The 26,509-nt window shown below is 48.2% G+C and overlaps 1 protein-coding gene and 1 pseudogene across 1 annotated transcript in view; one reads left to right on the top strand and one right to left on the bottom strand.

Annotated features, from left to right (window-relative positions):
- LOC139266601 (XK-related protein 6-like) overlaps positions 1 to 26,509 on the bottom strand; it is a 126,218-nt gene that overhangs the window by 33,690 nt on the left and 66,019 nt on the right. The window lies entirely within an intron of this gene.
- On the top strand, positions 19,424 to 19,658 carry LOC139267515 (U2 spliceosomal RNA; annotated as a pseudogene).

Here is a 26,509-nt window from a genome sequence, read left to right as displayed (position 1 = left end):
AGGCAGGGGATGAGCTTCCTCAACAGTGATTGAAGGGTTATAGGGAGCAGGCAGGGAAGTGGAGCTGAGCCCAAGATCAGATCAGCCATGATCTTATTAAATGGCGGAGCAGGCTCAAGGGGCCAAATGGCCTACTCCTGCTCCTATTTCTTATGTTCTTAACATGATTGTGCAGCAGTGCCAAAAGAGGCTGAGGTTATCATGCCAGGTCGTCACAGACATTTGCAGATTGCTGGAGCAAGACCTGCAGCCAGAGGACCTGGTAGACACGCCTTACCAGTGGCCCTCAACTTCTTCGCCTCAGGCTCCTTCCAGGGATCTGCAACAGACATTTGCGGCATCTCGCAGTCGGTCGCCCACGGATGCATCACCTAGGTCATCGATACCATGTTTGACATGCCATCAATTATATCAGCATTGCCACTGGTGAAGCCAGTGTTATTGAGCGGGCTCTCAGCTTTGCAGCTCTGGCTGACTTCCCACGGGTGCAGGGTGTCAGCGACTGCACACATGTGGCCATCAGGGCACTCCATTATCACCTAAAAGTGTTTGTCAACCACAAGGGCTTTCACTCCCTCAATGTGCAGCTGGTCATGCATGTGTGTGCCAAATTTCCCTGATAGCTGTCATGATTCTTTCGTCTTTTGCGAAACACACTTACCAGCTGGCTGCTTGGTGACAAGGGTTATCCACTGAAGACATGGCTCATACACCCTTGAGGAGGCCACGTACTGAGGCCAAGGAGAGATATAATGAAAGCCACATGTACACCAGATGTGTCATAGAGCAAGTAATAGGCATGCTGAATATGTGCTTCAGATGCCTTGACAGATCTGGAAGAACCCTTCAGTACGCACCAGCCAGGGTCGCCATAATCGTCATCGTTTGCTGCGCACTGCACAACATAGCGCAGCCACAAGGATTAGCGCTGCATGGCGAGCAAGGCGCAGAACTTCATAGGAGGAGGAGGAGGAGAAGTATCAGCTGGAAGACGAGGAGAAGGCCCAGATGCCAGCAGCACCTGAGCACATTGTTGCCCGGGAGGCCAGGGATGGTCTCATCATGGCCAAGTTTACTTAACCTCCTGCATTACTTCCATATGGCTGCCACATATTGTGCCAGGTTTCTCCCCCCCCCACCCCCCAAACACCATAAAACATCCCTACAATGACAAAGCCATTCCTTTCACACTGACCCCCATTGCTGGAGGTAACGTTATGTTTCACCATTCACTCCGGCTCACTAAGCCACGTCCAAAGTAACAAACAAAAATAGGCATGATCGGAAAGTGGTGAAAATAACTAGTTTTATATGTGACATAACAGTAACACTTCTTTAAACACGCATGTGCTTACCCTTGTGCATCTACTTCTGTGTCATTTTTCATTTACACGTGCTTCTACAAGGTGTTAACCCTGTGGCTTCAGCAGAGGTAGAAGCAGCCTGCTCACACTTCCCTGCTGCGATTGCGTAGACACTCTTGGCGGACGTCCTCCGGGTTTTAGACCCTGTGATGGCCCCGCCAACGTCTGCTCCTCCTGCGACTGTGCAGAGGTAGACTTGGCCATCACGATCCGAGGAGACATCTGGGGCTCTGACTGAGGAAGTGGCAATGGGAGAGAAGTGTGAGCCCTTTGATGAGAGATCCCACTTCCAATACCCCTTTCACCGCCATCCATCTCATGAGCCACCCGCACTTCCCTGCGAGCAAGGAGCTGGAGAGCACCTTACTCCACAGCAGTGGGGCCATGAGGACCCAAGTCTACCTTGACATCTGTCCTTGAGAGGAGGTCTGTGAGCCTCTGCTATCTGTTGTCCATTGATAGCAAAAGCTCATGTGAGTGGTACATTAGCTGCTCCATGCAGGTAGCCATCCTTTCCATGGAAGAACCTACAGTCACCATCACCTGCGACACGGTGGTGCTCATGTTGCAGATGGACTCCTCTATTCTCTGCACCTTTGTGGACATCGTGGTTGCAAAACCTGTCAGAGCCTCCTGCACTTCTTTCTGCACTTCCAGGATCGCCCGCTTTCTTGATGGCCCCCAAGGCTGAGCATTCTCGTGCAGCTGACCAGAGCTGGGAGTGCCCTGCACCTTGCAACGAGGAGTCTCCACTGCTGTACCTGTCTCCACCATCTCCTCTTGCTCAGTTGTGACTTGTGAGTCACCAGGTGACAACACTACTCTGTGTCGCGTGGAGCCACTGAGGAGTGTGTATCAGCGCTGGTGCTGGGTGCGCTTAGGTCTGGTGACGATGCACCCTCACAGGCTGGAGGCTGCTCTGAGGAGTCATCCTCCTCATCTTCCTGTACAGTGGGAGGTGCTCTTGTGGGATGGACTTGTGGGAGAGTAAAGAGATAATTTAGAAATGTTATGTTAAGAATGGGTAACAATACCATTGTGCACATTATGAACATTTACTGGCTGCTGACATCAGTCCCCACGTGAGTGACTGCTGTATGCCGTGTGGCTGCATGAGATGTAATTCTGTCTCCAGATCTCTGAGAGGATCCCCCCCTCTCTCCATCTCCCACCACCAGCTGCTCCAAAACTTCTGACACCTCCAGGGCCACCTCCTCTGCTGATGTCAAAGTGACAAAGGATGGAGGGAAACCTCCGGTTCTCTCCCTCTCTCTGTTATTGTGGGCTCTCTTGTCATGCAAGGAGGGAAAGAAGAGAAGTTTGAGTGAGAGTGATGGCATGAGTATAAGGAATGTGTGGGTTACATCTGTAGAGGGTGACTATGAGGGAGTGTGGTGCCAGTGCCAAAGGGCCAATGCCAAATGGTCTCCTTGTGTGGTGTTAGTTGGTGTAATTGCATTAGGATGAAGGTGAGTGTGAGAGGTGGTTAGTCAGATGGGAATGTGAGTATGTACATAGAGAGAGAGGGATGGGTGGATGTGCAAAGTATGTTGGTGTGCAGGAGTTGGGTAGAGAAGGCAGAGTGATGGGGATGTGATGACAGGCACAGCAGGATGAATTTGAGTGTGGCTTTGCACTCATTTTTCCTGATCTCATGAGATCATTGAAGCATTTCTAGCACTGTGCTCAGGTCCTTCTGACCATATCCCTGCTGTTTACCTCCTCTGCAATTTCGAGCCAGGCTCTTTAAGACTCCTGGGGAGGTCTCTTCCACCCATCAGCAGGGAGAGGTGCTCCCTGTGTGCTCTGACTCCCTCCACAAGAATGGATAGGGAGTCATCTGAAAACCTGGATGCAGCCCTCTGATTCTGTGAAGCCATCTCTGCAGGGCTCACCAGTAACCAGATGGTGATATGCACTGCCTGCACACTCCTAGATGAACCTTCAAATGCAGTGTGGCCAAGGCTGCTTTAAATATCCGCTGGAAATGTGTCATCAATTATGTCATCAGACCTGCACCATTTAATAGGGATGGGAAACGCGTCGGCCTGCCTTAATAGGCGCCATGAATGGAATGTCGCTCTGAGGAGTGGAATGAAAAGAACAGGGTTCCGAGCCGCCACACTGACCGCGTGGGTAATGAAAATTCTGTCCCGGGTCAGTTTGATTAATACACCTGTGAGTAACCCAACTTTAAATTACTGAAATTGTCTTAAAAAAATATACAGAACCATTTTTTCGTTATATTTGGGTACAGTAGTCAGTTTCTTAGCAAATTAAAAACAAATTACATAAGAACATAAAGAAATAGGAGCAGAAGTAGGCCACCTGGCCCCTCGAGCCTGCTCTGCCATTTAATATCATGGCTGATCTGATCATGGACTCAGCTTCACTTCCCTGCCCACTCCCCATAACCCTTTACTCCCTTATCGCTCAAAAATCTGTCTATCTCCGTCTTAAATATATTCAATGACCCAGCCTCCGTAGCTCTCTAGGGCAGAGAATTCCATAGATTTACAACCCTCTGAGAAAAGAAATTCCTCCTCATCTCAGTTTTAACTGGGCGGCCCCTTATTCTGAGACTATGGGCTAGAACCTCCACTTTTGAGCTTATCGCCCAAAAATGGGCGTTATTTCCAGCGTGGGCATTAAAAAAGGGTTTTCAGATTGCCAGCTTCTCGCCCATTCTCAAAACACCGAGTTTACATTTTTGAACATGGGCGATACCGCGAGCGATATCAAATGGGCGGTAGCATTACATTTTTCTGACCTTCTGCCGTAAAGTGTAGCCGTCCTTAGCAACCGCATGACAACGCTTGATTCCCGCGATTCTGGAGGTCAAGGGACACCATGACATGCGCAGAAGAGGAGACAGAGAGAGAGGGAGCTCAGGGACACTGAAAGCGTGTGTGGCTGTGGTGTGTGCTTGTTTGGCTGTTGTGGGAGGAACGATGGAGATTCACCAGCAGCAAAAAGCCCACTAAGCACCAAGAACATAATTGGCACAAAGTTTTTGTCTAACAAATAACATATAAAATGGAAGGGATGGAGGAGGCCCTGGAGCTGGTAGCCAGGAACACTGGTGGCAGAGGGCTCCCAGAGCACTGCACTGCACCCCAAGGTGATGCACCCCCATTGCCAACCACACATGAGAGCCAAAAGCAACAGCTTGCTTCTGGCTCAGAGCACGTCCCACCTCAGGACCGTCCTCTCCAGTATCCGTCCAAGCAGCGCTTTGGCCGTCAACCCCGCCCCCCGCCCAAGTGAAGCATCGCCTGAGGACCTCCTCAGCCAGGCGGCTTGGAGTCAGGAGGGTAAGGGGAAAGGGTAGATGTGGGGAGGAGGAGGGGAGGGAGGATTGGTTTGTACATAAATACTGATGATTTCAGACAAATGTTTGGTTTAAATGTTTTTTATTCAACAAAACCTTGCAGCACATTGGCTCAGATAGCTGCACCATTACACGCTGGTGATTCCTTAACATCAAAGGGTATAATCACACTCAACTTCAATCAACTTAAACTTTAACTGTCACCAAGGTGATGCCCACCATTGATGTATGACCTGCACACCCAGCAGTGTGTCAGCCTTGTAAATACCACCAATGTTCTTTCAAGCAAAGCGATCATTGATGAGCTCCTGACGTAAGGCTCTTGCAGCTATCATGCCATCATGAGCCCTTTCATGTGGTCTACAGGGGGGCTGTGGCATGGCTTCAGCATCAGCCTGATTATCTGGCCCGATGTCAGCATCCGCCTCCTCGTCCTCCTCTTCCTCTCTCTGGTGAGGTGGACTGTCAGGCTCATCAGGCAATTCTTGTCCCCTCCTGATAGCCAAGTTGTGTAGCATGGAGCAGACCACCACGAATTGAGCTACCTGCTCAGGGTGGTATTGGAGCTTGCCTCCTGAGTGGTCCAGGCATATGAAGCGCTGCTTCAGCACTCCATTAGTTTTCTCCACGATATTGCGAGTTGTTCTGTGGCTCTCATTGTATTGCCTCTCGGCCTCGATGTGGGTGTCACGCAGGGGGTCATCAGCCAGGTGGCGAGGCCATATCCTTTGTCCCCAAGCATCCAGCATTGACCTTGTGGCTCATTGTTAAACAAGTCAGATACAGTGCTCTCATGCAGGATGTGCGCATCATGGATGCTGCCCAGAAATTGAGCACTCACGGCCAATATAATTTGCTGGTGGTCAACAACTAGCTGGACATTCAGGGAGTGGAATCGCTTGCGGTTCCTGAAAATCTCAGCATCCTGAAAAGGTGCTCGCATCGCGATGTGCGCACAATCTATTGCTCCCTGCATCTTGGGGAAGTTTGCAATTCTGGAGAAACCTAAAGCCCTCTCACTTTGTGCCTCCCAGGTCATAGGGAAGCTGATCAAGTTCCTCCTGCGTGCGTACAGAGCTTCAGTGACCTGTCCAATGCAGCGATGTGTGGCATGCTGAGAAAGTCCGCAAATGTCGCCAGCTGTGGCCTGAAAAGAACCTGAGGCATAGAACGACAGTGCCATGGTGTCTTTGACCTCGACGGACAATGCAGTTCTGATGGTGCTGCAGGCTGCAGATCTGCCTTTATCAGCTGGCATTCCTTAGGGATAACCTCTTTGTGGAAGTACAGTCTCCAAAGGCAGGTGGTGTCGGGCAAGTCGAGGTAAGAATGTTTCTCCTTGTACTTGCGGGGGGTGTAATGTCTGGCCCTCCTTTTCTGTCTGTCACTTCATATATTGGGCACATAATGCACTGCAGCATTCCTTCGGCGATGTCAAGTCTGCTGCATGTATTTGGTCACCAAGAGAGGGTGAGAAAGGACAGGCCCCATTGCAGTAGCTCTCTGTTTTCCACCGATTGCTCACAAACAAGAAATGTCCCGATGAACGCACCTCTTCAATTCCAATCGGTCACAGTGTGGTCAAGATGTTTTTAGAGATGTTCACATCAACTCCAACGACCTGCAAAGTACATCCAAACTCCGCCGAGGTTGAAGCACAGCAGCCTTTTAAAGGACGCGACATGTGATCTACAACATGGCGTCCATAACGCAGTGATTCATTCCGGTTAGTTCCACTTTTTTGTGGGCGGTTTTTTGAGTGAGCAATATTGTGGGCGAAATGTGTGCGAGGTGGTGAAATTGTAGATGGGTGATCTCCATGGCCGCTAGTTTGGGTAAACATGCTCTTTACAACAAAAAACAGTCGCCGGGCGTGAATATTGAATCTCGCCATTAATTCCGCATGGAAAGTAACACTGGGCGAGATTATGTGCGTTGAATTCACCCATCCTGCTGATTCCGCCCAAAAAAAGTGGGCAGGCGGTAATAATTTTTCTCGCCGTTAACCAGATGAGAAAAGTAACGCTCATAGATAAGTTTCCGAAAAATGCCCGCCAGTTTCCATTTAGTGCCAAAATGGGCGATATATGGGCGTTATACGACATTTCAGTGGTAAAATGGGTGTTAAGTGGGCGTTAAACATACAAAAAAAGTGGAGGTTCAAGCCCATTGTCCCCTAGTTTTAGTTTCCTTTGTGAGTGGAAATATCCTCTCAGCATCCACCTTGTCGAGCCCCCTCATTATCTTATATGCTTCGATAAGATCACCTCGCATTCTTCTGAACTCCAATGTGTATAAGCACAACCTACTCAACCTTTCCTCATAAGTCAACCCCTTCATCCCCAGAATCAACCTAGCGAACCTTCTCTGAACTGCCTCCAATGCAAGTATATCCTTCCTTAAATACGGAGACCAAAACTGTATGCAGTACTCTAGGTGTGGCCTCACCATTACCCTGTACAGTTGCAGAAGGACTTCTCTGCTTTTATACTCTATCCCTCTTGCAATAAAGACCAATATTCCATTTGCCTTCCTGATTACTTGCTGAACCTGCATACTCATTTTTGTGTTTCATGCACAAGGACCCCGAGGTCCCTCTGTACTGTAACACTTTGCAATTTTTCTCCATTTAAATTATAATTTGCTTTTCTATTTTTTCAGCCAAAGTGGATAACCTCACATTTTCCCACATTATATTCCATCTGCCAAATTTTTGCCCACTCACTTTGCCTGTGTTCTCCTCACAATTTGCTTTACCACCCATCTTTGTATCATCAGCAAACTTGGCTACATTACACTCGGTCCCTTCATCCAAGTCACTAATATAGATTGTAAATAGTTGAGGCCCCAGTACCAATCCCTGCGGCACCCCACTAGTCACTATTTGCCAACCAGAAAATGACCCATTTATCCCGACTCTCTGTTTTCTGTTAGTTAGCCAATCCTCTATCCATGCTAATGTATTACCTCCAATCCCATGAACTTTTATCTTGTGCAGTAACCTTTTATGTGGCACCTTATCGAATGCCTTCTGGAAATTCAAATACACTACATCCATTGGTTTCCCCCTTATCCATCCTGCTCGTTACATCCTCAAGGAACTCCAACAAATTTGTCAGACATGATTTCACTTTCATAAAACCATGCTGACTCTGCTTAATTGAATTATGCTTTTCCAAATGTCCTGCTACTGCTTCCTTAATAATGGACTCCAGCATTTTCCTAATGACAGATGTTAGGCTAACTGGTCTATAGTTTCCTGATTTTTGTCTCCCTCCTTTTTTAAATAGGGATGTTACATTTGCGTTTTTCCAATCCGCTGGGACCGCCCCAGATTCCATGGAATTTTTATAGATCACAACCAATGCATCCACTATCTCCACATCCACTTTTTTTAAGACCCTAGGATGTAAGCCACCAGGTCCAGGAGACTTGTCCGCCTTTACTCCCATTATTTTATTGAGCACTTTAGTGATAGTGATTGTATTAAGTTCCTCCCTCGCTATAGCCCTTTGATTATCCACTATTGGGATGTTTTTAGTGTCTTCTACTGTGAAGACCGATACAAAATATTTGTTCAACGTCTCTGCCATTTCTCCGTTCTCCATTAGTAATTCCCCAGCCTCATCCTCTAGGGGACCAACAATTACCAGACCCACTATTTTCCTTTTTATGTATCTGTAGAAACACTTACTATCTGTTTTTATATTTCATGCTAGTTTACTTTCATAATCTATCTTCCCTCTATCATTTTTTTTAGTCGTTCTTTGCTGACTTTTAAAAGTTTCCCAATCCTCTGGCCTCCCACTAGCCTTGGCCACATTGTATGCCCTTGTTTTCAATTTGATACCATCCCTTATTTCCTTAGTTAGCCCTTCTCTTAGTCTTTCCTTCTCATTGGGATATATTTTTGTTGCGAGTTATGACATATCTCCTTAAAAGTCTACCACTGCTCCTCAACTGTCCTATACTTTAATCTATTTTCCCAGTCCACTTTAGCCAACTCTGACTTCATACCTTTGTCATCTCCTTTATTTAAGCTTTGGACACTGATTTGAGATCCAACTTTCTAGGTCTGATGCCATCTGCTGTGATTCTAAATTCCTAAGAATTCGACGTGCTGTGCCAGGAAAACACACTTCGAGCGTTTCAATCTGAGCCCCACGCGATCCAACCGACTAAGAACCACCTCCAGATTCTTCAAGTGCTCCATGGTGTCCTGACCTGCAACCAATATGTCATCCTGGAAGATCACTGTGCAAGGAACCGACTTTTGCAGGTTCTCCATGCTCCGCTGGACGATCGCCGCGGCCGACCGAATCCCGAAAGTGCATCGGTTATAGATTAACAGACCTTTGTGCTTGTTGATGCAGGTGAGGCTTTTCAAAGACTCCTCCAGCTCCTGCATCATGTAGGCCGAGGTCAGGTCCAGCTTGGTGAATGTCTTGCCTCCAGCCAGGGTCACAAAGAGGTCGTCTGCCTTGGGTAGCGTGTACCGATCCTGTAGAGAAAAATGGTTAATCGTTACTTTATATTCCCCGCAAATTCTAACTGTACCATCCTCCTTGAGTACTGGGACAATCGGACTGGCCCAGTCGTTGAATTCCACCGGCGTGATGATGCCTTCATGTTGCAACCTGACCAACTCAATTTCCACTTTCTCACGCATCATGTAAGGTACCGCCCGAGCCTTGTGGTGGATGGGTCGCGTACTGGGAACCAAATGGATCTGCACTTTTGCCCCCGAGAAGCTTCCAATGCCTGGCTCGAATAACTATGAGAACTTGCTTAGAACCTGGGTACATGAGGCATCGTCGACGGACGAAAGCACTCGGATATCGTCCCAGTTCCAGCGGATTTTCCCCAGCCAGCTTCTACCAAACAACGTAGGGCCATCCCCTGGTACAATCCACAGCGGGAGTTCATCCACTGCTCCATCATAGGAAACTTTGACTTCTGCACCGTCAGTTATCAGGATTAGTTCCTTGATGTAATTCCTTAGTTTGGTGTGAATGGGGCTGAGCTTGGGCCTGTGTGTCTTCTTTCCCCACAGCCTGTCGAAGGCCTTTTTACTCATTATGGACTGAATTGCCCCCGTGTCCATAGATACTGAAATACCGTTCAGTTCAACTTTCAACATTATTGGTGGGCATTTCGTCGTGAACGTGTGTACCCCGTACACTTCTGCCTCCTCCGTCCGAGTTTCCAATTCAGTCTGATCCACTGTAGATCGATCTTCCTCTGCAACGTGGTGGTTTGCAGGGTTTGCAGCTCGCCTGCACATTCGTTGGAGGTGTCCCATTGTTCTGCAATCATTGCATGCATAGTGCTTAAAGCAGCATTCATGGGGCCGATGATCACCTCAGCAGCGTCAACAAGGTGTTAACTGCCTTGCATTAACAGTTGATGGCGGACTCTGGATCAGTTGAGGTCGGGCCACAGCAGCCAGCGTGTACGTTCTGCCATGTACATTTCTGCTCAAAACCGATGTTACTTTATGCACAGTACTGGCCGAAACTTCTTTGTTCTTTGAAATCTGTTTGGTGTTGTCGCTGGTGGACATAAATGTCTGGGCTATCGTTGTGGCTTTACTCAGATTTGGAGTTTCTACAGTCAACAGTTTGCAAAGGATTGTCTCATGTCCAATGCCCAGTACAAAAAAGTCTCTGAGCATTTGTTCTAGCAATCCCTCAAACTCACAAAGTCCTGCGAGGCGCCTTAGTTCAGCGACATAGCTCGCCACTTCCTGGCCCTCCGATTGATGACGTGTAGAACCGATATCTTGCCATCAAAACGCTTTCCTTAGGATTTAGGTGCTCCCGGACCAGCGTACACAATTCTTCGTAGGATTTCTCTGCTGGCTTTGCCAGGCCCAGGAGATTCTTCATGAGGCCATAGGTTGATGCCCCACAGACAGTTTGGAGGATCGACCTTCGTTTGAAAGCATTCTCGTCCCCTTCCAGCTCGTTGGTCACAAAGTATTGGTTGAGTCACTCCACGAAGGCCTTACAATCCCCTTCTGAGAACTTCTCCAGGATGCCGATTGTTCTTTGCATTTTCGCGCGGTTGTTTGTTACGTCGTGGCCAATGGTTACACTCATAATAAATGGCGAGACTGAGTACTGTGTGTGATGAGCAAGTGTGACCTTAGCTCCTTTAACAAGATTCCAGAGTGCAGGTACCTTGTGGGTGGCCTGCTTATATACTGTGCTCCCAAGGGATGCTGGGATCCCTTGGGACTCCAACAGGTGGGCCCTCTGGTGGTCAGGTGTAATGCAGGTCACAAAGGGTTAAATACATAACACTCCGTCTTGGCGTAGGTGGGTCTGATGTCGTCTGCCGCGATTCTTCTTCCCAAGAACTCGACCTCCTGCGCCAGGAAAACACACCTCGAGCGTTTCAACCTGAGCCCCACACAATCCAACCGACTAAGAACCTCTTCCAGATCCTTCAAGTGCTCAATGGTGTCCCGACCTGTAATCAGTATGTCGTCCTGGAAAACCATGGTGTGAGGAACCAACTTTAGCAGGCTCGCCAAGATCCATTGGAAGATTGCCGTGGCCGACCGAATCCCGAACGGGCACCAATTATAGATGAACAGACCTTTGTGTGTGTTGATGCAGGTGAGGCCTTTCAAGGACTCCTACAGCTCCTGCGTCATGTAGGCCGAAGTCAGGTCCAGCTTGGTGACCGTCTTCCCTCCAACCAGGGTCAAGAATAAGTCGTCTGCATTGGGTAACGAGTACTGGTCCTGCAGCGAGAAACAGCGAATCGTTACTTTATAGTCCCCACAAATTCTAACTGTGCCGTCCTCTTTAAATACCGGGACAATCGGACTAACCCACTCGTTGAATTCCATCAGTGCGATGATGCCTTCTCGCTACAGCCTGTTCAGTTCAATTTCCACTTTCTCATGCATCATGTACTGTACCGCCCGAGCCTTATCTTGGATGGGTCGTGTACCGGGAACCAAATGGATCTGCACTTTCGCCCCCGAGAAGCTTTCAAAGCTTGGCTCGAACAACAATGGGAACTTGCTCAAAACCTTGGCACATGAGGCGTCGTCTATGGACGAAAGCGCTCGGATGTCGTCCCAGTTCCAGCGGATTTTTCCCAGCCAGCTTCTGCCAAACAATGTGGGGCCATCCCCGGCACAATCCACAGCGGGAGTTCGTGTACTGCTCTGTCATAGGAGACTTTGACTTCTGCACTGCCAATTACCGGGATTAGTTCCTTGGTGTAAGTCCTTAGTTTGGTGTGAATGGGGCTGAGCTTGGGCCTGTGTGCCTTTTTGCCCCACAGCCTGTCGAAGGCCTTTTTACTCATTATGGACTGACTTGCACCCATGTCCAGTTCCATAGATACTGGAATGCCGTTCAGTTCAACTTTCAACATTATTAGTGGACATTTCGTAGTGAATGTGTGTACTCCGTACACTTCTGCCTCCTCGGTACGAGTCTCCAATTTAACCTGATCCACAGTGGATCGATCTTGCTCTGCAACGTGGTGGTTTGCAGGGTTTGCAGCTCGCCTGCACATTCACTGGAGGTGTCCCATTATTCTGCAACCGTTGCACGCATAGTGCTTGAAGTGACATTGATGGGCCCGATGATCACCTCCACAACGCCAACAAGGTGTTAACTGCCTCGCATTAACGATTGATGGTGGACTCTGGGTCATCTGAGGTCATGCAGCAGCAGCCGGCATCTATGTTCTGTCATGTATATTGCTGCCTGAAATCGACGTTACTTTATGCACAGTACTGGCCGAAACTTCTTTACTCTGCGAAATCTGTTTGGTGTTGTCGCTGGTGGACATAAATGCCTGGGCTATCGTTATGGCTTTACTTAGGTTCGGAGTTTCTACAGTCAACAGTTTGCGAAGGATTGTCTCATGGCCAATGCCCAGTACAAAAAGTCTCTAAGTATTTTGTTGTGTATGGAGAAAGAGTCCGACTGAACACTGTGAGCTCAAAGCAAAGTGTGTCCTTAGTCTTTTGTTGCAGATTTCCAGAGTGTCTCTCCAAACTGTGAAGCCTCCTGAAATACCTGTGCTCCCAAGGGATTATGGGATCCCTTGGGACTCCAGGGGATGAGCCCTCTGGTGGCTGTAAAGAGTAAATACAAGTCCACATCTATAACAACGCTCCCCCAAAGTCAATAGTGTAACTATTTACAATGCGAGTCGATCTGGGGCCCTTCTTGCCCTGGTTGATCGTCTCAGTTGAAAGCTGGTGTTGTTATATCATTTGTTGTCCCTCACTGGGCTGCTGTGCAGCTGGTCTTGCTGGGCTGCCTGGTGTGTTGGGCTTTGCTGAGCTGCTGTGGATGATGGGTTCTGCTTCGTGGTCAACCGTGGTGCTGGTTGCCACTGGTGTGTATGTTGGGGGATCAAAAAAGGTAGGGTCCAAGGTGGGTTGCTCAGGATAGTCCGTGAATCTGAGTTTGATTTAGTCCAAGTGTTTCCGGTGAATAAGTCCATTTGAAAGTTTGACCCGAAACACCCTGCTCCCCTCTTTGGCCACGACAGTGCCAGGAAGCCACTTGGGACCTTGTCCATAATTTAATACAAATACAGGATCATTGATTTCAATCTCGCATGACACTTTTGCGCTATCATGGTATGTACTTTGTTGAAGTTACCTGTTCTCTACCTGTTCATGTAGATCAGGGTGAACTAACGAGAGCCTTGTCTGAAGTGCTCTTTTCATGAGCAGTTCAGCAGGTGGGATCCCAGTGAGTGAGTGTGGTAACTAAGCAGGACTCGGGATAGGCGAGTCTGCAGTGAGCCTTCAGTTACCGTCTTCAAGCCTTGCTTGATGGTTTGCACTGCTCTCTCTGCCTGACCATTGGACGCTGGTTTAAACGGGGCAGATGTGACATGTTTGATCCCGTTACGGGTCATGAATTCTTTGAACTCAGCACCGATAAAACATGGCCCGTTGTCGCTCACCAGGAAATCGGATAAGCCGTGTGTGGGAAACATGATGCGCAGGCTTTCAGTAGTGGCAGCAGACGTGCTAGCCGACATTATCTCACACTCAATCCACTTGAGTACGCATCTACAACCACAAGGAACATTTTACCCAAGAAAGGGCCTGCATAATCGACGTGTACCCTAGACCACGGTTTGGAGGGCCAAGACCATAAACTTAGCGGCGCCTCCCTGGGTACATTGCTTAACTGTGAGCCTGTATTACATCTGTGAATGCAGGACTCTAAGTCCGCATCGATACCGGGCCACCACACATGGGATCTGGCTATCGCTTTCATCATTATGTTACCTGGGTGGGTACTGTGGAGGTCATTGATGAAGGTGTCTCTGCCTTTCTTGGGGACAACTACTCGATTGCCCCACAGAAGGCAGTCTGCCTGTATAGACATTTCATCTTTGCGCCGCTGGAACGGCTTTATCTCTTCCTGCATTTCCACTGGGACACTGGACCAGCTCCCGTGAAGCACACAGCTTTTGACTAGAGATAATAAGGGGTCCTGGCTTGTCCAGGTTTTGATCTGCCGGGCAGTGACGAGTGATTGCTCACTCTCAAATGCTTCCATAACCATGGCTAGATCTGCGGGCTGCGCCATTTCCACCCCCGTGATGGGCAATGGCAGCCTACTTAGAGCATCGGTGCAGTTTTCTGTGCCTGGCTTGTGGCGTATGGTGTAGTTGTATGCGTACAATGTGAGCGCCCATCTCTGGATGCGGGCCGATGCATTGGTATTTATCCCTTTACTCGCGGAAAACAGGTATATAAGTGGCTTATGGTCAGTTTCCAATTTGAATTTTAGCCCAAACAGGATGCATTTTCTTTACCCCATAGACACACGCTAACGCTTTTTTCTCAATCATGCTGTAGACTCTCTCAGCCTTAGACAGACACCTGGATGCATAAGAAACCGGTTGCAGTTTCCCGAAATCATTAGCTTGTTGCAATACAGACCCGACGCCATATGACGACACATCACATGCTAGTACCAAACACTTACATGGATCATACAACACAAGCAATTTGTTTGAGCATAACAATTTTCTCGCTTTTACAAAGGTATTTTCTAGGCTTTTGCCCCAAACCCATTCGCCCCCTTTTCATAGTAAGACATGCAGTGGACCTAACAGTGTGCTGAGACCTGGTAAGAAGTTACCAAAGTAATTCAAGAGTCCCAGAAACGACCGCAGTTCCGTCACGTTCTGTGGCCTCGGTGCATTCTCGATTGCCTCTGTCTTCGCGTTGGTCGGTCTGATGCCATCCGCCGCAATCCTGCTTCCCAAGAACCCTACTCCAGGTGCCAGGAAAACGCACTTCGAGCGTTTTAACCTGAGCCCCACGCGGTTGAGTCGACTAAGAACCTCCTCCAGGTTCTGCAGGTGCTCGACTGTGTTCCGACCTGTGACCAAGATGTCGTCCTGGAAGACCATGGTGTGCGGGACTGACTTCAGCAAACTTTCCATGTTTCTCTGGAATATCGCCGCCGCTGATTGTTTAGAACAGATGCCTGTTTGGAATCCAAAGAGACCTCTGTGCGTGTTGATGCAGGTGAGGGCTTTCGATGATTCCTCCAGTTCCTGCGCCATGAAGGCTGAAGTTAGATCCAGCTTCATTAATGTCTTTCCTCCCATCAGCGTTGCAAAGAGGTCGTTGGCCTTTAGTAGTGGGTATTGGTCCTGCAGGGAGAAACGATTGATAGTTAATTTGTAATCACCACAGATTCTGACGGTGCCATCTCACTTGAGGACTGGGACAATAGGACTGACCGACTCGCTGAACTCGATCGGTGAAATGATGCCCTCTCTTTGCAGCCGGTCTAGCTCGATCTCTACCCTTTCTCTCATCATGTACAGTACTGCTCTCGCCTTGTGATGGATGGGTCGCGCCCCCGGAATTAGATGGATCTGCACTTTTGCTCCTTAGAATTTCCCGATGCCTGGTTCGAACAGCGAAGGAAATTTGTTTAAGACCTGGGCACACGAAGTGTCGTCAGTGGGCGATAGCGCTCGGACGTCATCCCAGTTCCAGCGTATCTTTCCCAACCAGCCCCTGCCGAGCAGTGTGGGATCATCACCCAGTACCACCCAGAGTGGTAGCTTGTGCACCGCTCCATCGTAGGAGACCATTACGGTAGCACTGCCGATTACAGGAATCAGTTCTTTAGTGTAAGTTCTTCGTCTCGTGCGAACTGGAGTTAAGACTGGCCTTGAGGCCTTGTTGTACCACAACCTTTTGAAAGTCTTTTTGCCCATGATGGACTGACTCACGCCCGTGTCCAGCTCCATTGACACCGGGAATCCATTTAGTTCAACATTCAGCAAAATCAGGGGACAATTCGTGGTGAATGTGTGCACCCTATGTACCTCTGCCTCCTCAATCCGAGGCTCTGGTTCGCCGTGATCCTCCGTGGATCTGTCCTCCTCTGCAACATGGTGGTTTGCAGGTTTAACAGGCTTTGCAGCTCGCCTGCACACTCGTTGGAGGTGTCCCATTGTTCCATAGTCCTCGCAAACATACTCTTTGAATCAGCATGAATGGAAACGATGATCACCCCCACAGCATCAACAAGGTGTTAATGGCCTTGCATTCATCATCCTTGATGGTGGACTCTGAGTCACCTGCGGACGTGCAGCTGCAGGTATGTGTGACCTGCCCTGTACGTTGCGATTCAAAAACAATATCACTTTGTTCACAGTAATTGTAGCAGCACTTGGTGGCAATAAACACCTGGGCTATCGCTATGGCCTTACTCAAGGTTGGGGTCTCTACAGTCAAAAGTTTGTGAAGTATGGTTTCGTGGCAAATGGCAAGTACGAAAAAGTCTCTGAGCATGTGCTCCAAATGTCCTTCAAATTTGCAATGTCCTGCAAGGTGTCTTAGCTCGGCGACATAACTCGCCACTTGCTGGCCTTCAGACCTTTTGTAGGTGTAGAACCGGTATCTTGTCATCAGAACGCTTTCCTTCGGGTTCAAATGTTCTCGAACCAGTGTGCACAAATCATCGTACGATTTCTCCGTGGGTTTCGCTGGAGTGAGCAGATTCTTCATGAGGCCATATGTTGGTGCCCCACAGACAGTGAGGAGGATCGCCCTTCATTTGGCAGCGCTCACTTCCACATCTAGCTCATTGGCCACGAAGTATTGGTCGAGTCGCTCCACAAAAGTTTCCCAATCATCTCCCTCCGAAAATTTCTCCAGGATGCCCATTGTTCTCTTTATCTTTGGGTTCACTATCTGTATTTCGTCGCCAGTTGTTGTGTATGGAGAAAGAGTCAGACTGAACACTGTGAGCTCAAAGTAAAGTGTGACCTTAGTCTTTTATTGCAGGTCTCCAGAGTGCCTCTCCAATCTGTGAAGGTTCCTGAAATATCTGTGCTCCCAAGGGATAAGGGGATGAACCCTCTGGTGGCTGTACAGAGTAAATACATGTCCACATATATAACATATTTGTTCTCGGAATCCCTCAAACTCACAATGTCCTGCGAGGTGCCTTAGTTCGGTGACATAGCTCGCCACTTCCTGGTCCTACATGTAGAATCGATATCTCGCCATCAAAACACTTTTTTAGGAGTTAGGTGCTCCCGAACCGGCGTACACAATTCTTCATAGGATTTCTCTGTTGGTTTTGCCAGAGCTAGGAGGTTCTTCTTGAGGCCACAGGTTGTTGCCCCACAGACAGTTAGGAGGATTGCCCTTCATTTGGTAGCGTTCTCGTCCCCTTCCAGCTCATTGGTCATGAAGTATTGGTCGAGTCTCTCCACGAGGACCTCCCAATTGTCCCCTTCTGAGAATTTCTCCAGGATACCGACTGTTCTTTGCATTTTTGCGCAGTTGTTCGTTACCTCATCGCCAATTGCTATGCTCATAATAAAGGATGAAACTGAGTATTGTGTATAATGAGCAAGTGTGACCTTAGCTCCTTTAATAAGACTCCAGAGTGCAGGTACCGCGTGGGTGACCTGCTTATATACCGTGCCCCCAAGGGATGCTGGGATCCCTTGGGACTCCAACATGTAGGTCCTCTGGTGGTAGTGTAATACAGGTTACAAGGGGTTAAATACATAACAGAAACAGAATGGCCCTGAATTTCCTGGAAAGTTTTGTTCTAATACGTTGTAAGAGCAGAATTGCGCCATTATTTTCAAAGAAATTCTTATATAATTGATTTGTGCTGGTTTTATGCTGAAATATCGCTTCACACAAATTTCCTCAATAATTTGTGCCACTTTTGATTTATGTCAGCAGTAGTTGTGCCCATTCCTTTGCAACCTGATGCATTAAATTTTGGCAACAATGAAGTTGGCTCTCTTTGCAAGTGGGCCAATTTCAAATCATTTCAGCTGTTCACATCCAGGCCTATTGACTGTACCCACAAGCAGCTAACAAGCATTGTATTTTTCTGCCATCATCCCACCTCATCAGGTATCCAAGATGTGGTGATACTGGTACAGGTTCCTGTTGTGTACGCGTAAATAACTGACAAACTGAGCCAGGAGAAAAGTAACTTAACTGTGCTTTTATACAACAACCCAAAATGGAGTCCCCAAACTGGCATGAACCAGCATGAGTGCAACAACTGTGAATAGCTCCCGCAGGGTCTCAATGCCCATCCAGTGAGCTGCAACAAATAAATAGATTATGAACACAACATATTTCCCCCCTTTTTAAAACCACGACCTATGTACAGACAAAGTCCTTGTTCTGAGACACTGAGATCGGCATGGAGCTTGCAGTGGTTGCTCTAGGTTTTGGTTGGGAAACAGAACCTCTGTTCCATCCTGCTGGTGTCTTCGCGCTAGGTTTGGCTGGGGGTTTGAGAATGTCCAGTAGCCAGTGAAGATTTCGCCCAATCATGAGTTCAGTGGGTGTCTTCCCGGTTAGCGAGTGCTTTGTCGAACGGTATGTGTGGAGAATGGTTTGAACCGTCGAATGTTTGGCCTGCTGTGAGGTTGGCTTTCAAACCCTCTTTGATGATGCGTTTAAAATGCTCAACACCTCCGTTGCTTTGAGGATTGTACTGAGCAGTAAGGCGATGCTCGATATCATGACGAATGAGGAAGTCCGCGAACTGGTCGGACACAAACTGTGTTCCATTATCAGTGATTATGACCTCTGGGAGACCCCACCTCGTGAACCTACGCTGCAGAATAGTGACAATCATCGATGAGGTCACTGAACTTGTGGTAGCGATTTCTGACCATTTGGAATGCAGGTCATGTACTACAACAAAGAACTGCTGGTGTTGTGGAGCTGCTTCAACTGGACTGAAGATAACCAACTGAAGTTGTTGCCATGGTCTTTGTGGCCATGGAATGGGCTTCATTGGCGCTGGTCGGATGTTTGTGGCCTTTTCGTTCAGACTGCATGCTTCGCAGGGTGAGACAAACTCCTCGATGCGACCATGGTCCCAGGCCACCATACTGAATCGCGACATCTCTGCTTCATGCGGACAATACCAGGAAGTCCATCGTGTGCCAATGAGAGAACTCGCTTTTGAAGTGACTTGGGAATTACTGCTCTATCACCAGAAGCTAGGCAGCCAGCATTCCAAACGGAAAATTCATCGCTAAGTGTGTGGAAGGTTTTCAGCTCTTTCGGAATTTGCTTCAGCCACTCAGTCTGGAAGAAGTGGCACACATGCTGGAGCGTATCATCACGCTGTGATTCAGTTTTGAGTTTGTCGCAGGAGACAAGGTTTCTGATGGACTGAGTGTTGATCGATGTGACATATGTGTCGTCATCGCTTCTCGGCCTTTTGGCTAAGATCAAGTGTAGTACCGTTTCTGACCAGCCACCATGACCTCCGGGTGGTTTCTCCCTGGTCAGGAAGGTATATGCTTACTTTTTTGGAAACAGGAGGTGGGTGGGGAGGGTTGACCCATCCACCTCCACGGAGGTGTGTGGGGGACCTGACCCATCCACCTCCATGGCACGAACCTGGTATTGCAGTACTTCCAGTAACGGTGCAGTGGCTCTAGGCCTTTTGGCTAAGAGCATTGGCGCAGAGTGATCCTTGGCATGTGCAAGGTGACCTCTGGCGTTTGTGATTTGACAAAGAATTGGAACGATTGGCTACGAATTTAAAAAAAAAAAAAAAAATGTGTCATCATCTGTGAACAAGTCAGCACCAGAGTCTGAAGCAGGTGTCGAGCGGTTGAGCATGTCAGCTACATGGTTGCGACTGCCAGCGATGTACTGTACATCAAAGTTAAACTGATGAAGACGATCTGTCCACCGGCTGATTCATAGTGGTCTGTGCCAAGATCCAATTGTAGTGAATAGCGTAGTTAGTGCTTGGTGATCCGTACGGAGGGTAAATTCCCTGCCACAGAGGTATATGTGCCAGCATTCACATGTGTAGATGCAAGCGAGTGCTTTGCATTCCCCTGTAGAGTATATAGATTCTGCAAACAAGAACGTGCGAGAGACGAAGGCGACTGGGCGTTCCAGGCCGTCAATCCATTGCGAGAGCACAGCGCCCAAGGTGGTGCCTGATGCATCCGTGATGACATAAGTAATGGCATTCGGATCAAAGTGCATGAGGATAGCGGGGGGATGTGATTTTCTCCTTAAGCGTGGTGAATGCCTGAGCCTGGGAATCTGTCCATTCCCAGGGGACGACCTTGCGCAGCGACTTGTGAAGTGGTTCGACAATGTGTGCGTAATACGCGACGGACTTCAGATAGAAGTTGTAAGTGCCGAGGAATGATGAAAGTTCTTTGACGTTGATAGACTCCTGCATTCGCTGGATCACGTCAATGTTGTCAAGCGTCGACTTGGCACCTTGTGCTGTGACTCTGTAGCCCAGAAAGTTTATTTCTCCAGCAGCGAATGTACACTTATCGGCATTAAGTGTAATGTTACGTGTAGCAAGTCTAGCCATTACAGCGTGAAGTCACTGGTCATGTTCTTTTATTGTCCGTCCATGGATGATGATATCTTCAAGCAGATTGAGAGCTCCCTCTATGCCTGCTAGCATAGTACTGACAAGCTTCTGAAATGCACTTGGTGCAGAAAATACTGATACAGACCATCATGCGTCGTGAATGCCGTGAGCAGTTTGCTATCCTCCGCTAGGGTATTTGCAAGTAACTGCAGTGCATGTCGAGTTTCAGAAAAACTATTGAGCCGTGGAATTCTGAAGACAGTTCATCGATGTTAGGAAGAGGGTACTTGACGGGGATGATGGCCTTGTTGACCTCTTTCAGGTCGATGCATAGGCGGATCTCCCCATTTTTACGCCAAGCAATGACTAAGTTCGAGATCCAGGGTGAGAAGTCTATGCTCTCAATGATTCCATGAGATTCGAGTCGCGTTATTTCTGCAGACACTTGGTCACGAACTGCGAATGGGAGACGACAAAGTCACTGCGTGACGGAAGGGTCAACGTAGGCACGATGGCAGAATTTTGTTGCCACTCCAAACCCTGTGAAGATTGAGGGATACTGCTTGTCGAAGTTCACCATGTATACAGGTGTGTCAGTTGGGTCGTAAACTTTGAACCCAAGCTTGTCCCTTCGTGACATAAAAGGAAAAGTTCTCCAATGTTATGTCCTTATAGTATATCGTGATAGATATGACCCCAAGTACCTCAACATTGGAGTCGGAGTACGTCAGTGGAAGTTGCGGGCTGCAGTTGACAGTGTGTGAAGTGGGTTTTGTACACCCCCTTCGCTCAATATGGAGACATTAGCTCCAAGGCCAATGAGGAGGCAGCAGGGTGTGCCGTTAATATTTACCTCACAGGCCTTGAATTTGCCCGAACCGATGTGTGAAATGTCACTAACGGTATAAACCACCATACTGGGTTCATTACTATCAGGGTTGTCCGCGTGTCGAATATGCTGCGATGAGTGACAGACACTAGCAAAATGGTTTATTTTACCACATGCAGAGCATTTCTTCCCATGTGCAGGACAGTTAGGACTCTTTGCTGAGTGTGATTTGTCTCCACAATTAAAACAGTGGAAGTTAAGTCTGCGATCCGTAGTGGGTGGCTTATTACTAGCCCTGGGTCTCTGCTGTGATTTCCGCTTTGGACGAACGCCTTGCATATGGGCTGTAGCTGCAGTCTGCTGCACAGGGGGAGCAGGAAATCTCATTGCTTTTGAATTAGAAAATGCTGATTTGATTTGGATGGCCAAATTAGTTGCTTTGTCTAATGTCAATTTATCATCCTCCATTAGCAAGCGTTCCCGAATGCGGGGGATTGTTGTTTTCTCAATAATTTGATCCCTGATCATTTCCTCTGTAAGTGCTCCAAAGTTACACATAGCGGCCAGTTCAGTTAATGAAATGATGTGCTGTTTGATTGGTTCACCGTTTCCTTGCCCCCTTTTACAAAATTGGTCTCTTTCCGTCACGATACTTTGCTTTGGCCCAAAATATTTCTCTAGGCCACTTACCGTTTTGTCGTAGGACTCCATGTCTTCGATTTGGCCAAAGATGCGTGGCCTTCGGTGTCGAGACAGTGGATAAGTATTGTATAGCGGTGAGCTGGTGTTACGTTGTCACCGTCTACTTTTTATCCATCTCGGCCACGGAATTGGAGGGTCCCCGAGTGTGGAGAGGAAAGGTGGTGGGTTAGGAAGGTCAATTTGAGTCATCCTTGTCGCCAAATTATGTTGTGTACGTGTAAGTAACTGACAAACTGAGCCAGGAGAAAAGTAACTTAACTGTGCTTTTATACAACAACCCAAAATGGAGTCCCCAAACCGGCATGATGATGATAATCATAGGCGGACCCTTGTGTCAAGAATGAGTTGCTTCCACGCCAAAAAAGTTCATAGGTGTTTCAATGAGGGACCCGACATTCCAGGTCCCGAACTACATGTTGAAGGGTGGAAGATGCCTGTGCGGAGTTTTTTTAATGTGTGGTAGCCATTGCACACCAGCCATCACACGGGCTTGACAGAGCTAGGGCTTGGTCCAGTGGCAAGGATTAACCAAGATGTCTGGAGACCAGCTCTGCTGCACGGACCTAGTGCGCATACATATTGCAGTGTGGGCTGGCCCGTGCTGCCCCTGGGCCCTCGTCTCTTCTGGGCCCCGAACTCTCGCCTCTCCTGGGTCCCGATCACATCGCTCCACGATCACTCGCTGTTCCTGCGCCCTAACCTCACCGCTCCTGCTGTACCTGCCCATGCTGCAATCAGCGACCTGGACCTTGGTGACATCCAATCCAGTCGCCTTCTTCACAGCCGTCGCTCTCCAGAACGCGCTGTACCTTGAAGTGGTCTGCTCTCCCACCAGCCACTCCATTAGTGACCTTGCTGGTGCCACTCACCCAGTCAGTCCAGCCTGCTGCAACCAATGCCAGGATAGTACAATCTGCAGCAGGCTCTCTCGGCCCAGAGCTGCTCAAGGTTGTCCTCCAAGGTCATCTGGAGTGTCCTGAATGGAACCTCAGCAGCCTTTCACCTCCCAACCTGTAGCCACTGGGGAAACACTTCATAGGAGCTCCAAGATAGGAAAATGAGCACACAAGACTGGCACTTACGAGTTGCACAAGGGTGATTACTGATTTGTTTTGTCCATGCTGACATGATTTGAGAGATCTTCAAAGCTCTTGCAGTCAGGGCACTGGTGGTCTCTGCCTCTCCTCCTCTTCCTCCTCTTCCTGATCCTCCTGCCCTATATGTTGCTGCCCAAGTAGTGGTAAAGACTGGTCCCTCATGAAGACAAAATTGTCGAACATGCAGCAGCCGACAATAAATCTGGACACCTGCTCAGGGGTGTACATGGCATAAACCAGCATGAGTCCAGCAACTGTGAATAGCTCCCGCAAGGTCCTAATGCCCGTCTAGCGAACCGTAACAAATAAATAGAGTATGAACACAACAGTTCCCACTGCTACCATGCAAAGCTCCTGACCTCAGGAAGTCCAACAGGATCAGAAGCTTAGTTTGCCAGTGGGGAGCAACTCCACAAAATGCCATAGCAACAGCGGTGGAGTGGAATTGCTGATTTCATCCCAATTGTTTAAAAGGAGTTGATGACCTACCTGCCCCAAATGGGCATCCAGAAGCAGCTTTTATGGCTGACAGCAAGGCAGGTCATTGGGGTACAGTTTGCACTAGTTTCAAGAAAGCAAAAGTGGGTAAGCTTGGGGCCACAGCAGCACAAATTGTTTTTGTGGAGTTGGGAGGAGCACCTTGGGAGGAAGGAGTTAAAACCACCCCTCTAGCATCACAATCAAAGCTCAAACAGCAATTCACAAAATTCTACAACAAATTGGACTGATAATCTGGTTATTTTATATTACACCAGTATTGCAAAGTTCCTAAAGTACTCTTACAGTTGAATAATTTAAGATTGCCAGCATCTGCAGTAATTTGCTTTTGTTTGAGCCATAAGACAGCTTAAAAACAACAAGGCTATGGGTGCGGACGGAATCCCTGCTGAGGCATTGAAGTATGGTGGAGAGGCACTGCTAGCTCGAATACACGAGCTCATCTCTCTCTTCTGAAGGATGGAGAGCATGCTGGGGGATCTCAGAGATGCAGTATTCGTGAGCATTTTTTAAAAAGTGGACAAGTCTGACTGCGGCAACTACAGAGGAATCTCCCTGCTATCAGCCACTGGGAAAGTCATCGCTAGAGTCCTCCTCAACCATCTTCTCCCTGTGGCTGAGGAGCTCCTCCCGGAGTCACAGTGCGGATTTCGTCCCCTACGGGGCACAATGGACATGATTTTTGCAGCGCGACAGCTACTGGAAAAATTTAGGGAACAGCGTCAGCCCTTATACATGGCCTTTTTCGATCTTACAAAGGCCTTTGACACTGTCAACAGCGAGGGTCTGTGGAGCGCCCTTCTCCATTTTGGATGCCCCCAAAAGTTTGTCACCATCCTCCGCCTGCTCCATGACGACATGCAGGCCGTGATCCTTACCAACGGATCCATCACAGACCCAATCCACATCCGGACCGGGGTCAAACAGGGCTGCATCATCGCCCCGACCCTCTTCTCAATCTTTCTCGCCGCCATGCTCCACCTCACTGTCAACAAGCTCCCTGCTGGCGTTGAACTAAACTACAGAACCAATGGGAACCTGTTCAACCTACGCCGTCTCCAGGCCAGATCCAAGACCACCCCAACCTCTTTCGTCGAGCTACAGTACGCGGACAACGCCTGCATCTGAGCACATACAGAGGCTGAACTCCAGGACATAGTCAACATATTTACTGAGGCGTACGAAAACATGGGCCTTACGCTAAACATCCGTAAGACAAAGGTCCTCCACCAGCCTGTCCTCACCGCACAGTACTGCCCCCCAGTCATCAAGATCCATGGCATGGCACTTCCCATATCTCAGGAGCCTCCTATCAACAAGAGCAGGCATCGACGACGAGATCCAACACCGCCTCCAGTGCGCCAGTGCAGCCTTCGGCCGCCTGAGGAAAAGAGAGTTTGAAGACCGGGCCCTCAACTTCCACTAAGCTCATGGTCTACAGGGCTGTAGTAATATCTTCCCTCCTGTATGGCTCAGAGACATGGGCCATGTACAGCAAACACCTCAAGTTGCTGGAGAAATATCACGAACGATGTCTCCACAAGATCCTACAAATCCCCTGGGAGGATAGGTGCACCAACATCAGTGTCCTCATTCAGGCTAACATCCCCAGCATTGAAGCACTGACCACACTCGATCAGCTCCGCTGGGCAGGCCACATAGTTTGCATGCCAGACACGAGACTCCCAAAGCAAGTGCTCTACTCGGAACTCCGTCACGGCAAACGTGCCAAAGGTGGGCAGCGGAAACGCTACAAGGACACCCTCAAAGCCTCCCTGATAAAGTAGACATCCCCACTGACACCTGGGAGTCCCTGGCCCAAGGCCGCCCTAAGTGGAGGAAGTACATCCGAGAGGGCGCTGAGCAACTCGAGTCTCATTGCCGAGAGCATGTAGAAATCAAGTGCAGGTAGCGGAAAGAACGTGCGGCAAACCATTCCCACCCTCCCTTCCCTCAACAACTATCTGTCCCACCTGTGACAGAGACTGTGGTTCTCGTATTGGACTGTTCAGTCACTTTAGAACTCACTTCAGGAGTGGAAGCAAATCTTCCTTAATTCCGAGGGACTGCCTATGATGGTGGGATTACACCAGTATTGCAAAGTTCCCAAAGTGCTCTTACAGTTGAATAATTTAAGATTGCCAGCATCTGCAGTAATTTGCTTTTGTTTGAGTTAAAGAATGCTGATTGATTTTGAGCATTAAATCACAGGACAAAGGGAGTAAATCTAGAAATAATTTTAGAATAAGACCAGATGGCATTTAGCTATTGCTTCATTTAATCACCATTTCATCTGTGATTTTCTTCTCATCCCATAAAGCAGCAAAGAGCTACATTAACTTTTTTCTCAAGTTATTATACAATTGAGGAGCATGATAGCACCATATCAGCAAAGTAACAGGGAATGCATTTTCATTTTGCTTATGTTTAGGTTTAGTTGACTGGAGATGCTAATAACTTACTAAGCAGCTTGGATCTAGCACTATGCATTGAAATAAAATCAAAAATGTCTTGTAATATTGGCTTTCTGGCCCTCCTCTTCTTCCTGCTCCAACAAATAAATGATAAAGATGGGAATTTCTAAGGGAAACAATATTTTGCAGCAATTCCCTTCATTTTAGGGAAATTCTCCAAAAGGAACTGGTCTTAAGGGAACTTTCCAAATGAAATTGGATGCAGTTATATGCACTGTGAAAATGCTCTGATTGGCTCTCCATTATCACATGACCTGATTACTGATTACCCTTGGACAATAAGCCACATCCAGAAATTTCTTTGGAATTTGTAATTGGAACCACCCAGCCCAAGTTCTG

Source organism: Pristiophorus japonicus, chromosome 7 (genome assembly GCF_044704955.1).
Source record: "Pristiophorus japonicus isolate sPriJap1 chromosome 7, sPriJap1.hap1, whole genome shotgun sequence".
Classification (NCBI taxonomy): Eukaryota; Metazoa; Chordata; class Chondrichthyes; family Pristiophoridae; genus Pristiophorus; species Pristiophorus japonicus.
The sequence above is the reverse complement of the archived record's forward strand: the minus strand, read 5'-3'. Positions and strand labels throughout refer to the sequence as shown.